Consider the following 16,069-nt stretch of genomic DNA (forward strand, 5'->3'; position numbering starts at 1 on the left):
GGATCCATTCGTAGGCCGGTCTGAGACATTATGTAGCCCAGAAACGGAAGCGAGGTCTGCTCAAAGAGGCACTTCTCATATTTTGCGTAGAGGTGGTTCTGCCTGAGCCTGAGCAGGACCTGATGAACGTCCCTCCGGTGTGTGGGAAGATAAGGAGAGAAGACCAAGATGTCGTCCAGGTACACCACCACGCAGGAGTAGAGAAGGTCACGGAAGATGTCATTGACCAAGTCTTGAAAGACGGCGGGAGCATTACAGAGACCGAAGGGCATTACGAGGTACTCATAGTGGCCGTCCCGGGTGTTGAACGCCGTCTTCCATTCATCCCCCTGACGGATACGGACCAGGTTATACGCCCCACGGAGATCCAGCTTGGTGAAGATTCTAGCACCCCTCAGACGGTCAAATAATTCAGGAATGAGCGGAAGGGGGTATTTATTTTTCACCGTGATCTGGTTAAGGCCTCTATAGTCTATACAGGGACGGAGTGAGCCGTCTTTCTTTTTGACGAAGAAGAAGCCTGCTCCCGCCAGGGAGGTAGATTTCCGGATAAATCCCCGGGCCAGATTCTCCTCGATATATTCAGACATGGACCGGGTTTCAGCAGCGGTCAAAGGGTAAATACGCCCACGGGGAGGAGTAGCGCCGGGTATCAGGTCGATTGGGCAATCGTATGGTCTATGAGGGGGTAATGTCTCTGCTTCTCTTTTGTTAAAGACGTCCGCATAAGACCAATAGGGAACCGGTAGGCCGGGTAGATTGGCTGGGGTAGGAGAAGGACAGGCAGGACGAACGGGAACTAAACAAGTCTTATGGCAGTCCTGCCCCCAGCGAAGGACTTCTCCGGTCTGCCAATCAAGCACGGGTGCATGTCTCTGGAGCCAAGGTAGGCCTAGCAAGAGGGCGTGAGAGAGTCCAGGCAGAACATGGAAGAAGATGCTCTTAGAGTGCAGCATTCCCACCTGCAGAGTTATGGATTCGGTGATCAGTTGGATGGGATGCGGTAAGAGACCCCCATCCACGGAGGCGACAGATAAGGGTACAGCCAGAGGTTTGGTGGGAATGCGGTATTTCTCTACCAGGGACTGAGAAATGAGATTTCCAGCAGCTCCAGAATCAAGTTGAGCAAGTTCAAAGTAACGGTTCTCCCCGCAGATGATAGAGACCGACAGCATCAGAGAAGTAGAGGATTTATTTTTGTCTAGGACGACCTCTCTGAGCCATCCTAGACACAGGCGTTTCCCGACCTCTCTGGGCAGGAACGGATCCGGTGCTCCTTACTACCACAGTAGAAACAGCTCCCCTCGGCACGGCGAGACTCTTGACGGGTTTTGACCATCTTGGTTTGGTCGACCTGCATGGGCTCTGGCGAGTGCGCCCGGGGAGTTACAGAGGAAGAGACGGGATTCAGAAAAGTAGGAGCAAGGCGTGGAAACCTCCTCTCACGGGTGACATCTTTGGTGCGCTCCTGGAACCGCATGTCAATCCGGGTGGCAAGTGTCACTAAGTCATCGAGAGTGGTAGGAATGTCCCGACCGGCAAGTTTATCTTTAATCCGGCCAGACAGGCCCTCCCAGAAGATGGAAACCAGTGCCTCATTATCCCAGGCAAGCTCGGAAGCAAGGGTACGGAACCGTATGGCATATTGGCCCACGGTGAGACTCCCTTGACGGAAGCGTAGCAGAGATGAGGCGGATGAGGTCTTTCGTGCTGGTTCGTCGAAGACTTTCCGGAAGGCCGTGAGAAAGGCTGGCAGGTTGGAAACCAGGGGGTCTCCTCTCTCCCATAGAGGATTTAGCCAAGCCAGTGCCTCCCCAGTGAGATGGGACATGATGAAGGCCACCTTGGCTCGGTCAGTGGTGAACTGGTATGCCAAAAGTTCAAAGTGCAGGGTGCACTGGTTAATGAAGCCTTGTGCCAGGCCGGGATCTCCACCAAAACGAGGCGGGGCGGAAAGGCGTGGACCGGGAAGGGATGCCATGGTGTTGATGGGCAGCGGCGCTGCCAGAGTAGTAGTTGTGCGGGTGGAAGCAGCTCCCGATGAGGCGGTCAGTGTGTCCAGGCGGGAGTTAACACTACGCAGGTGGCCCAAGATGGAGTCCTATTGGGACCGCTGACGGGATAGTTCATGACATAGGTCCAAGAGCGAGGGAGCTTGGGTGCCACCGGGTTCCATGGCCCGAGCAAACTGTACCGGGTCTGGGAGGTGGAACCTCTCAGCTACTATACAAAGGGGCAGTCCTTGTAAGGAAGTGGGTGGCTCCCAGGGAAAGCGGGCAGGCAGTCACGACAAGTGACAGGGACAGTCTCTGGGTAGATGGGCAGGAGGTCACGGCGAGTGACGGGGACAGTCTCTTGACAGGCGGGTGGTCACGGCAAGTGACAGCAGGATAAGAGTCTCTAGACAGGCGGGTGGTCACAGCAAGTGACAGCAGAGTAAGAGTCTCTCAACAGGCAGGTGGTCACGGCAAGTGACAGCAGGGTAAGAGTCTCTCGACAGGCAGGTGGTCACAGCAAGTGACGGCTAAGCCTCCAGGTAGGCTAGCAGGCGGGTAGCAGGTGAGCGCTCCCAGGTGAGCGGGTAAGAGTCTCTGGACAGGCTGGCAGGCAGGTATCAGGCAGGTATCAGGCAGGTATCTGGCAGGTGCTTCCTGGTCCACGGGTGGACTGATCCATAGACAGACTGGCAGGTGCTGGTAGGCAGACTGTCGGACCGCAGGATTGCAAGCAGGTAGACAGGTATCAGGCAGGTATCAGGCAGGTATGTGGCATGTGCTTCCTGGTCCGCAGGCGGACTGATCCATAGACAGACTGGCAGATGCTGGTAGGCAGACTGTCGGACCGCAGGATTGCAAACAGGTAGACAGTACTGGAAAACAAGCTGGTAACGGGACCTGAGGGCTGAAGCAGAGTTGAAAGGCTTTGCAACAACATTGCTCGGGCACCTCCATTTTGGAGGAGGTGCCTTATATATGGTGAGATCCTCCGGCCATTGGCCGGGGACTCCTTAGGACGGCGCGCGCGGCCCCTTTAAGAGAGAGGGAGCGCGCGCGCGCCCTAAGCACAGTGACCGGGAAGCAGCGCGCGCTGCCAGCAGAGCGGGAGGAGGACGCCAGGCACGGAGCGGAGAGGTGAGGGGAACGTCGTCCCTGCCTAGCAGGAGGCAGGGACGCCGACGCTACACTCACCTTCATTCCTGCATTGCAGCCGCAGCTGTGTCTGTGACTGCAATGCACTCCAATGGATTTAATAGGTCTCTGTATACATTCTGGGGGATATATAACGTCCCTCGTATATGATCCCGGTCACTGCCTCACACTTTTCAAACACAAATATATCAGTTTAAAAGATTCTGGTGTAGGCCAGACAACTAGAACTGTGGTTTTGCAGTTCCACGGTTCAAATCTCTGTATTATCCATTTTTTTGCCTTTTTTCCATAAAAAAAAACATTTTGAGTATCTCGCTGACTGTTCAGACACAAATATATCTGTTTAAAAGATTCTGGTGTAGGCCAGAGTACTAGAACTGTGGTTTTCCTCTTCCACGGTTCAAATCTCCTTTTTATTACCCTTTTGCCATTGATAGTGTGAGTGTAAGCTATTTTACTTCATTTACAATGGGCAAGGCACGTGGCAAGGGACGTGGAACTAGACGTTCTGGTGATGGTGCATGTAAAGGACGGGGCCGTGGCCAAGGTGAAAATGTGCCACAACCATCAGCCACATCTTCTCGCTCCCAGTTCTTGACAGAATTACTAGGGAAGCACACAACAGCACCACTATTGCGAACTGATCAGTGTGAGCAGGTTATTAATTGGATAGCAGATAATACTTCCAGTCACCTGAGCACCACCAACTCCGGTCTGTCTTCCACACGGTCAAGTGTTAGTAGCCGTGAGTCTCGACTGCATACTCCTCCTCACCCTGATGCTCCTTCCTCCCACCATGCCGAGTGTCGTCACTGGTCCATTTCCATATTTGGGCCCCTCACCTGCTCCGCTTGAAGTGGTGGAAGAGGAGATCCCATGTAGCGATGGCCAAATATTTTAACAGCCACGGCCACAGGAAGGCAACACTGGCAATTTGTCACAAGATGTGGACGATGACGAGACACAATTGCCACGAAGTGAGGAGGAGGACCGTGGTGCGGAAGTGGAAGAGGAGGAGGAGGTGGTGGATGATCTAGTAACTGACCCAATGTGGCAGGAGGACACGCAGAGCAAGGCCAGCAGCACACAGGGGGAGGAAGACAGAGTACCCAAACAGGCAGGAAGAAGCAGTGTGGTGGCCGCAGACAGAAAGCGGGCAACCGTTCCCCGTAACACCAATACGAGGGACGTTGCCAGTACAAGCGGTAGGTCTTCCAGAGTCTGGAATTTTTTTAAAGACTCTGCTGATAACCCCAAAAAGGCCATTTGTACCACTTGCCAGCCAGGCCAGCATCAGCAGGGGTGACAAAACTACCAGCCTGACCACCACCAGCATGATCAGGCACATGTCAGCAAAGCACCCGACTTTGTGGGACAAACCCCAGTGTCCACGACCAGTGTCAGCGGGTGTCACCACTGCTTCTTCCGCTGTTGTGCGTGTAAGAGAACCCCCTGTTGTGCGTGCAAGGCAATCCCCTGTCCATACTGCATGCAAAGATGCCCCTTCCTCTCAGTCTTCACTTGTTATGGCAGTTTCTCAAGAAACAGCATCAACGTCCACGTCCCACCGAAGCGTTCAATTGTCCATATCCCAGACCTTTGAACTAAAAAGGCAAATTCGCAGCCAACGCCCCACAGGCCACAGTCCTAAATTCACACATTTCACGACTGCTTGCGTTGGAAATGTTGCCTTTTAGGCTGGTGGAGACTGAATCCTTCCGCAACCTTATGGCGGTGGCCGTCCCTCGGTACTCGGTCCCCAGCCGACACTATTTTGCCCGATGTGCCATCCCCGCACTACACAAGCACGTGTCCCAAAACATCTGCCGTGCCATCAACAACGCAGTTACTGGGAGAGTCCACCTGACAACGGACACGTGGACAAGTGCTTGTGGCCAGGGATGGTACATCTCCCTGACGGCACACTGGGTAAACATAGTGGAAGCCGGGACCCAGTCGGACCTTGGAACGGAACACATCCTCCCCACACCGAGGATTGCGGGCCCTATGTCAGTCAGAGTTGCCCCCACAGTGTACAGCTCCTGCGCATCATCCTCCTCCTCCTCCTCATGTTCAGCCTCCATCTCAGATATCACCACATCAGTTACAAGCTGGAAACACTGCAGTACTGCCTCAGTCAAACGGCAACAGGCTGTGCTGAAACTCATAAGGTTAGGTGATAAACCTCACACTGCTTGTGAGTTGTGAACAGCTGTGAAAGAGCAGGCAGATCTGTGGCTGAGACCGCTGAACCTACATCCAGGCATGGTTGTGTGTGACAATGGCCGTAACCTGGTGGCGGCTCTGAGGCGAGGCGAGATCACACACGTACCATGCCTGGCTCATGTGCTTAACCTTGTGGTTCAGCGATTTCTTAAATCGTACCCCGAGTTGCCAGATCTGCTCGTCAAAGTACGCCACCTGTCAGCTCATTTTCGGAGGTCGGCTACAGCTTCCGCCACCCTTGCTGTGTTGCAGCAGCGTTTGCAGCTTCCAGCACACTGACTGGTGTGATATCCCCACATGTTGGAACTCTACCCTCCACATGTTGCAAAGGATTTGTGAGCAGAAGAGAGCAGTTGTGGAGTACCAGCTGCAACAAGGCCGTCGATATTCAGGTCAGACTCCACACATAAGACCTCAGGAGTGGACCTGGATGTCTGACAAATGTACCATCCTGACAAACTTTGAGGAGTCCAGCAAGATGGTGAGTGGCGATGACGCCATCATTAGCGTCAGCATCCCACTTGTCTGTTAGCGGGCGATTACACACAGCCCAGCCTCATCTCATCCCAACGTGCATTGGGGGACAATGAGGTAGAGGAGGAGGAGGAGGAAGAACAGGAGCTGGTATCATGCGCTGTAGACGGTAGTACCTGTACAACTGCCATATAGTCGGTTCAGCGTGGGTGGCCTGAAGACAGGGGGGAGGAGGAGGAGGAGGAGGAAGAGGAGAGCATGGTCAGTCATCATCTTGGTGAGGACACGGAAGTCTTGCCCGTTACCAGTCCGGCACGCATGGCTGACTTTATGTTACGCTGCCTTAAACCGTGACCCTCGCGTTGACAAAATGTTGGGTGACAGTCATTACTGGTTGGTGAGACTTTTAGACCCCTGCTACAAGGAGAACTTTCACTCTCTTATTCCTGAGGTGGAGAGGTCTACAAAAATGGGGCAGTACCAGAAGGCCCTTGCTGCAGAACTGTTAAAAAAATTCCCATCTGAACACGCTAGCGGCAGAGGTCACAGTTTGTTGCCCAAGCAAGGCATACAGGCGAGAGAGACGCAACTCCAATCCAGGGACAGTTTTCTGAGACCCGCCCAGCTTACAAGCCCTGAGGCGTGGGGTACTCTCACAAGGAGTGGAAATTTTCAAAAGATGGTGAGGGAGTACCTTGCCGACCGTACCAGCGTCCTCCGTGATTCCTCTGTGCCTTTTAATTATTGGGTATCCAAGCTGGACACTTGGAATAAACTCGCTCAGTATGCCTTGGAGGTCCTGGCCTGCCCTGACGCTAGCGTGTTAACGGAGCCTGTTTTTAGTGCCGCTTACGGAATTATAACTGATAAGCGCACTCGCCTGTCAACTGACAATGCTGACAAGCTGACCCTTATCAAAATGAACAAGGGCTGGATTGGGCCAGACTTCTCATCACCACCAAATGACAGCAGAGTTATTTCGGGAGGTGTATTCCCATGCACCGCTTCACACCAACACATGGGTATACGCTTCCTCATTTCGGCTGTTTTTTGCTCTCTTCCTTATCCTCTGCCTCCACCAACACTATACCACCAGGGTGACCGTGGTCCGTGTTGCCAGCATTGCAAGTTCCTCCGTCCTAATTTTTGGCAGCTTTTGCTTGGAAGGCATAGGCAAAGACTATGGGAGATCAACTCCCCAATGATGGGAATAATGTTTTTAATATGCTGTACTGCATGGCTCTTGTAAGGGGCATTAAAATCGTCTTGTTAAGCTACTGTGACCTCCACGTCTCTTCCAAGGGGCATTGATATTGTCTTTTTATTCCACTGTGACCTCCACCACTGTTCCAAGAGGCATTGATATTGTCTTTTTATTCCACTGGGACCTCCACCGTCTTGTTAAACCACTCTGAACTCCACGTCTCTTCCAAGGGGCATTAAAACCATCTTGTTAAGCTACTGTGACCTCCACGTCACTTCCAAGGGGCATTAAAACCGTCTTGTTAAACCACTCTGAACTCCACGTCTCTTCCAAGGGGCATTAAAAGCGTCTTGTTAATCTACTGTGACCTCCACGTCTCTTCCAAGGGGCATTAAAACCGTCTTGTTAATCCACTCTGAACTCCATGTCTCTTCCAAGGGGCATTAAAACCGTCTTGTTAAGCTACTGTGACCTCCACGTCTCTTCCAAGGGGCATTAAAGCCATCTTCTTAAACCACTCTGAACTCCACGTCTCTTCCAAGGGGCATTAAAAGCGTCTTGTTAAACCACTCTGAACACCACGTCTCTTCCACGGGGCATTAAAACCATCTTGTTAAGCTACTGTTTCCTCCACGTCTCTTCCAAGGGGCATTAAAACCGTCTTGTTAAACCACTCTGAACTCCACGTCTCTTCCAAGGGGCAATAAAACTGTCTTGTTAAACCACTCTGAACTCCACGTCTCTTCCAAGGGGCATTAAAACCGTCTTGTTAAACCACTCTGAACTCCATGTCTCTTCCAAGGGGCATTAAACCCATCTTGTTAAGCTACTGTGACCTCCACGTCTCTTCCAAGGGGCATAAAAACCGTCTTGTTAAACGACTGAGACCTCCACGTCTCTTCCAAGTGGCATTAAAACCGTCTTGTTAAGCTACTGTGACCTCCACGTCTCTTCCAAGGGGCATTAAAACCGTCTTGTTAAGCTACTGTGACCTCCACGTCTCTTCCAAGGGGCATTGATATTGTCTTTTTATTCCACCTCCACCACTCTTCCAAGGGGCATTGATATTGTCTTTTTATTCCACTGGGACCTCCACGTCTCTACCAAGGGGCATTAAAACCGTCTTGTTAAACCACTCTGAACTCCACGTCTCTTCCAAGGGGCATTAAAACCGTCTTGTTAAGCTACTGTGACCTCCACGTCTCTTCCAAGGGGCATTAAAACCGTCTTGTTAAACCACTCTGAACTCCACATCTCTTCCAAGGGGCAATAAAACCGTCTTGTTAAGCTACTCTGACCTCCACGTCTCTTCCAAGGGGCATTAAAACCATCTTGTTAAACCACTCTGAACTCCACGTCTCTTCCAAGGGGCATTAAAACCATCTTGTTAAGCTACTGTGACCTCCACGTCTCTTCCAAGGGGCATTAAAACCATCTTATTTAACCTCTGTGACCTCCACGTCTCTTCCAAGTGGCATTAAAACCGTCTTGTTAAGCTACTGTGACCTCCACGTCTCTTCCAAGGGGCATTGATATTGTCTTTTTATTCCACTGGGACCTCCACCACTCTTCCAAGGGGCATTGATATTGTCTTTTTATTCCACTGGGACCTCCACCACTCTTCCAAGGGGCATTGATATTGTCTTGTTATTCCACTGGGACCTCCACGTCTCTTCCAAGTGGCATTAAAACCGTCTTGTTAAACCTCTCTGAACTCCACGTCTCTTCCAAGGGGCATTAAAACCATCTTGTTAAGCTACTGTGACCTCCACGTCTCTTCCAAGGGGCATTAAAACCATCTTTTTAAGCTACCATGACCTCCACGTCTCTTCCAAGGGGCATTGATATTGTCTTTTTATTCCACTGTAACCTCCACCACTCTTCCAAGGGGCATTGATATTGTCTTTTTATTCCACTGGGACCTCCATCACTCTTACAATTGACATTGATATTGTCTTTTTATTCCACTGGGACCTCCACCACTCTTCCAAGGGGCATTGATATTGTCTTTTTATTCCACTGGGACCTACACGTCTCTTCCAAGGGGCATTAAAACCGTCTTGTTAAACCACTCTGAACTCCACGTCTCTTCCACGGGGCATTAAAACCATCTTGTTAAGCTACTGTGACCTCCACGTCTCTTCCAAGGGGCATTAAAACCGTCTTGTTAAACCACTCTGAACTCCACGTCTCTTCCAAGGGGCATTAAAACCGTCTTGTTAAACCACTCTGAACTCCACGTCTCTTCCAAGGGGAATTAAAACCGTCTTGTTAAACCACTCTGAACTCCATGTCTCTTCCAAGGGGCATTAAACCCATCTTGCTAAGCTACTGTGACCTCCACGTCTCTTCCAAGGGGCATTAAAACCGTCTTGTTAAACGACTGAGACCTCCACGTCTCTTCCAAGTGGCATTAAAACCGTCTTGTTAAGCTACTGTGACCTCCACGTCTCTTCCAAGGGGCATTAAAACCGTCTTGTTAAACGACTGAGACCTCCACGTCTCTTCCAAGTGGCATTAAAACCGTCTTTTTAAGCTACCGTGACCTCCACGTCTCTTCCAAGGGGCATTGATATTGTCTTTTTATTCCACTGTAACCTCCACCACTCTTCCAAGGGGCATTGATATTGTCTTTTTATTCCACTGGGACCTCCATCACTCTTACAATTGGCATTGATATTGTCTTTTAATTCCACTGGGACCTCCACCACTCTTCCAAGGGGCATTGATATTGTCTTTTTATTCCACTGGGACCTACACGTCTCTTCCAAGGGGCATTAAAACCGTCTTGTTAAACCACTCTGAACTCCACGTCTCTTCCACGGGGCATTAAAACCATCTTGTTAAGCTACTGTGACCTCCACGTCTCTTCCAAGGGGCATTAAAACCGTCTTGTTAAACCACTCTGAACTCCACGTCTCTTCCAAGGGGCATTAAAACCGTCTTGTTAAACCACTCTGAACTCCACGTCTCTTCCAAGGGGCATTAAAACCGTCTTGTTAAACCACTCTGAACTCCATGTCTCTTCCAAGGGGCATTAAACCCATCTTGTTAAGCTACTGTGACCTCCACGTCTCTTCCAAGGGGCATTAAAACCGTCTTGTTAAACGACTGAGACCTCCACGTCTCTTCCAAGTGGCATTAAAACCGTCTTGTTAAGCTACTGTGACCTCCACGTCTCTTCCAAGGGGCATTAAAACCGTCTTGTTAAGCTACTGTGACCTCCACGTCTCTTCCAAGGGGCATTGATATTGTCTTTTTATTCCACTGGGACCTCCACCACTCTTCCAAGGTGCATTGATATTGTCTTTTTATTCCACTGAGACCTCCACGTCTCTACCAAGGGGCATTAAAACCGTCTTGTTAAACCACTTTAAACTCCACGTCTCTTCCAAGGGGCATTAAAACCGTCTTGTTAAGCTACTGTGACCTCCACGTCTCTTCCAAGGGGCATTAAAACCGTCTTGTTAAACCACTCTGAACTCCACGTCTCTTCCAAGGGGCAATAAAACCGTCTTGTTAAGCTACTCTGACCTCCACGTCTCTTCCAAGGGGCATTAAAACCGTCTTGTTAAGCTACTGTGACCTCCACGTCTCTTCCAAGTGGCATTAAAACCGTCTTTTTAAGCTACCGTGACCTCCACGTCTCTTCCAAGGGGCATTGATATTGTCTTTTTATTCCACTGTAACCTCCACCACTCTTCCAAGGGGCATTGATATTGTCTTTTTATTCCACTGGGACCTCCATCACTCTTACAATTGGCATTGATATTGTCTTTTTATTCCACTGGGACCTCCACCACTCTTCCAAGGGGCATTGATATTGTCTTTTTATTCCACTGGGACCTACACGTCTCTTCCAAGGGGCATTAAAACCGTCTTGTTAAACCACTCTGAACTCCACGTCTCTTCCACGGGGCATTAAAACCATCTTGTTAAGCTACTGTGACCTCCACGTCTCTTCCAAGGGGCATTAAAACCGTCTTGTTAAACCACTCTGAACTCCACGTCTCTTCCAAGGGGCATTAAAACCGTCTTGTTAAACTACTCTGAACTCCACGTCTCTTCCAAGGGGCATTAAAACCGTCTTGTTAAACCACTCTGAACTCCATGTCTCTTCCAAGGGGCATTAAACCCATCTTGTTAAGCTACTGTGACCTCCACGTCTCTTCCAAGGGGCATTAAAACCGTCTTGTTAAACGACTGGGACCTCCACGTCTCTTCCAAGTGGCATTAAAACCGTCTTGTTAAGCTACTGTGACCTCCACGTCTCTTCCAAGGGACATTGATATTGTCTTTTTATTCCACTGGGACCTCCACCACTCTTCCAAGGGGCATTGATATTGTCTTTTTATTCCACTGAGACCTCCACGTCTCTACCAAGGGGCATTAAAACCGTCTTGTTAAACCACTCTGAACTCCACGTCTCTTCCAAGGGGCATTAAAACCGTCTTGTTAAGCTACTGTGACCTCCACGTCTCTTCCAAGGGGCATTAAAACCGTCTTGTTAAACCACTCTGAACTCCACGTCTCTTCCAAGGGGCAATAAAACCGTCTTGTTAAGCTACTCTGACCTCCACGTCTCTTCCAAGGGGCATTAAAACCGTCTTGTTAAGCTACTGTGACCTCCACGTCTCTTCCAAGGGGCATTAAAACCGTCTTGTTAAACCACTCTGAACTCCACGTCTCTTCCAAGGGGCAATAAAACCGTCTTGTTAAGCTACTCTGACCTCCACGTCTCTTCCAAGGGGCATTAAAACCATCTTGTTAAACCACTCTGAACTCCACGTCTCTTCCAAGGGGCATTAAAACCATCTTGTTAAGCTACTGTGACCTCCACGTCTCTTCCAAGGGGCATTTAAACCATCTTGTTTAACCTCTGTGACCTCCACGTCTCTTCCAAGTGGCATTAAAACCGTCTTGTTAAGCTACTGTGACCTCCAAGTCTCTTCCAAGGGGCATTAAAACCGTCTTTTTAAGCTACTATGACCTCCACGTATCTTCCAAGGGGCATTGATATTGTCTTTTTATTCCACTGTAACCTCCACCACTCTTCCAAGGGGCATTGATATTGTCTTTTTATTCCACTGGGACCTCCATCACTCTTACAATTGGCATTGATATTGTCTTTTTATTCCACTGGGACCTCCACCACTCTTCCAAGGGGCATTGATATTGTCTTTTTATTCCACTGGGACCTACACGTCTCTTCCAAGGGGCATTAAAACCGTCTTGTTAAACCACTCTGAACTCCACGTCTCTTCCACGGGGCATTAAAACCATCTTGTTAAGCTACTGTGAGATCCACGTCTCTTCCAAGGGGCATTAAAACCGTCTTGTTAAACCACTCTGAACTCCACGTCTCTTCCAAGGGGCATTAAAACCGTCTTGTTAAACCACTCTGAACTCCACGTCTGTTCCAAGGGGCATTAAAACCGTCTTGTTAAACCACTCTGAACTCCATGTCTCTTCCAAGGGGCATTAAACCCATCTTGTTAAGCTACTGTGACCTCCACGTCTCTTCCAAGGGGCATTAAAACCGTCTTGTTAAACGACTGAGACCTCCACGTGTCTTCCAAGTGGCATTAAAACCGTCTTGTTAAGCTACTGTGACCTCCACGTCTCTTCCAAGGGGCATTAAAACCGTCTTGTTAAGCTACTGTGACCTCCACGTCTCTTCCAAGGGGCATTGATATTGTCTTTTTATTCCACTGGGACCTCCACCACTCTTCCAAGGGGCATTGATATTGTCTTTTTATTCCACTGAGACCTCCACGTCTCTACCAAGGGGCATTAAAACCGTCTTGTTAAACCACTCTGAACTCCACGTCTCTTCCAAGGGGCATTAAAACCGTCTTGTTAACCTACTGTGACCTCCACGTCTCTTCCAAGGGGCATTAAAACCGTCTTGTTAAACCACTCTGAACTCCACGTCTCTTCCAAGGGGCAATAAAACCGTCTTGTTAAGCTACTCTGACCTCCACGTCTCTTCCAAGGGGCATTAAAACCATCTTGTTAAACCACTCTGAACTCCACGTCTCTTCCAAGGGGCATTAAAACCATCTTGTTAAGCTACTGTGACCTCCACGTCTCTTCCAAGGGGCATTAAAACCATCTTGTTTAACCTCTGTGACCTCCACGTCTCTTCCAAGTGGCATTAAAACCGTCTTGTTAAGCTACTGTGACCTCCACGTCTCTTCCAAGGGGCATTAAAGCCGTCTTTTTAAGCTACTATGACCTCCACGTCTCTTCCAAGGGGCATTGATATTGTCTTTTTATTCCACTGTAACCTCCACCACTCTTCCAAAGGGCATTGATATTGTCTTTTTATTCCACTGGGACCTCCATCACTCTTACAATTGGCATTGATATTGTCTTTTTTTTCCACTGGGACCTCCACCACTCTTCCAAGGGGCATTGATATTGTCTTTTTATTCCACTGGGACCTACACGTCTCTTCCAAGGGGCATTAAAACCGTCTTGTTAAACCACTCTGAACTCCACGTCTCTTCCAAGGGGCATTAAAACCATCTTGTTAAGCTACTGTGACCTCCACGTCTCTTCCAAGGGGCATTAAAACCGTCTTGTTAAACCACTCTGAACTCCACGTCTCTTCCAAGGGGCATTAAAACCGTCTTGTTAAGCTACTGTGACCTCCACGTCTCCTCCAAGGGGCATTGATATTGTCTTTTTATTCCACTGCGACCTCCACCACTCTTCCAAGGGGCATTGATATTATCTTTTTATTCCACTGTAACCTCCACCACTCTTCCAAGGGGCATTGATATTGTCTTTTTATTCCACTGGGACCTCCACCACTCTTCCAAGGGGCATTGATATTGTCTTTTTATTCCACTGGGACCTCCACCACTCTTCCAAGGGGCATTGAAATTGTCTTTTTATTCCACTGGGACCTCCACGTCTCTTCCAAGGGGCATTAAAACCGTCTTGTTAAACCACTCTGAACTCCATGTCTCTTTAAAGGGGCATTAAAACCGTCTTGTTAAGCTACTGTGACCACCACGTTTCTTCCAATGGGCATTAAAACCATCTTGTTAAACTACTCTGAACTCCACAGCTCTTCCAAGGGGCATTGAAATGTTGTTTTTAATTACCTCTAACCTCCACGACTCTTCCAACGGGCATTGCTTTTCCTCCTAATTTTAGTCAGCTTTTGCTTTTCAATGCATAAGCGAACACTAAGGAAGACCCACTCCCCAATAATGGGTAGAATGTTTTTAGTACGCTGTAATCCACCTCTGTTTCAAGGGGCATTGCAGTTCCTCATAATTTTTGAAAAGTCTTCCATTCACTGCTTAGGCCAACTGTGTACAGGAGACCCAGTTGCTATAAATGGAAAAAACGGTTTAGTTAAGGCCCTCTGACCTCCATGTCACTTCCAAGGGGCATTGGAGTGCCTCGAAATTTTTGGTAGGCATTGCACTCACTGTATGCCCTATAACTTTGTAGCCGAACCGCTCCTTTTGGTACAGAAACATATCCTACAAGACATGTGTGGTTGACTGGCCTGATATTGATGTGAATGGTCCCTGTTCCTCCTGCTCTTTCTCCTTTGCCACCACCTCAACCATCATTCATCACCTGAAGCTTTGTTTTAACGGGAGTCATAGAACTTGGATAGTAGCAGGAAAACATCCAGCAATCCTCGGAGGAGGTAGGATATGCGCCAAAACGCTGACCCCCTCAGGCCTAGCCGCTACTACATACATGCGCTTGCATTCCAAGGAACAGAAAGCTAAGGAGATGGATGGCCTCATGATCATGAATAATTTAATCGTTGTGTAGAAGGCCGACCACTGCTGCTGTCTACCTTCTGAACTTTGTGTTGAAGCCTGATTGACCCAGGACCCGCAATCCTCTATGTCTGGAGGACGTGTTGCATCCCAGTGTCCAACTGTGTCCCGGCTTCCACAATATTAACCCAGTGTGAAGGCATCAGTGAGATGGACCATCCCTGGCCACATTCACTTGTCCACGTGTTTGTGGTTAGACTGTCCTTCCCACTAAATGCACTGGGGAGGGCACAGGTAATGTTTTGGTATGCGCGCTTGTGTATAAGGCGCAGCGGGACAAATAGGGGCAGCTTGGGACCGTTTATGGACACCCGGCCGCCCCCAGGCGGCTTGGGACCGTGTGTGGGCACCCAGCCATGGGGTGGCTGGGGACCGAGTATGGACACCCGGCCGTCCCCTGGCGGCTGGGGACCAAGCGTGGACACCCGGCCGCCGGGCGGCTGGGGACTGAGTATGGATACCAGGCCGCCGACGCAGCCATGACGTGGTAGCCAGATTCCTCCTCCACATGCCTAAAAGACCCAATTTCAAGTGCAAGCAAGCAAGCAGTATGGTATTGCAGCCTGGGGGTGGGTGGGTGGCAGGCTGCATACTTGCGCTTGCATTGCAAAGAATGGGGGAGGTACAATTGAACACTGCCTTGGGACAAGGACTTGCACGGGGATAATTGCAAGTCTGCATCTTCTGATGCGGCAAGGATCACTTCTCAGGGGGTCTAGTTTCCAAAATGGAGTCAATTGTGAGGGGTTTCCACTGTTTAGGCACATCAGGGGCTCCCGAAATGATACATGGCGTCCGTTCTTGATTCCAGCCATTTTTGCCTTCAAAAAGTCACACAGTGCTCCTTCCCTTTTGAACCCTGACGGGCGCCCAAACGGTGTATTTTCCCCACATATGGGGTATTGGCGTACTCAGGAGAAATTGCACAACAGTTTTTAGGTTCCATTTTCTACTCTTACCCTTGTCAAACTAAAAAATTTGGGGCTAAAAGATTATTTTTGTGGAAAAAGTTAGATATTTTTATTTTCACAGCTAAATGTTCTAAACTTCTGTGAAGCACCTGGGGGTTCAAGGTGCTCTCCACATATCAAGATAATTTTCCTGAGGGGTCTAGTTTCCAAAATGGTGTCACTTGTGGGGGGGTTTCCACTGTTTAGGCACATCAGGGGCTCTCCAAACGCAACATGGCGTCCGCTAATTAT

The sequence above is a fragment of the Phyllobates terribilis genome, unplaced genomic scaffold, assembly GCF_046119375.1.
Source record: "Phyllobates terribilis strain yellow unplaced genomic scaffold, ASM4611937v1 Scaffold_1__5_contigs__length_1240528914, whole genome shotgun sequence".
NCBI lineage: Eukaryota > Metazoa > Chordata > Amphibia > Anura > Dendrobatidae > Phyllobates > Phyllobates terribilis.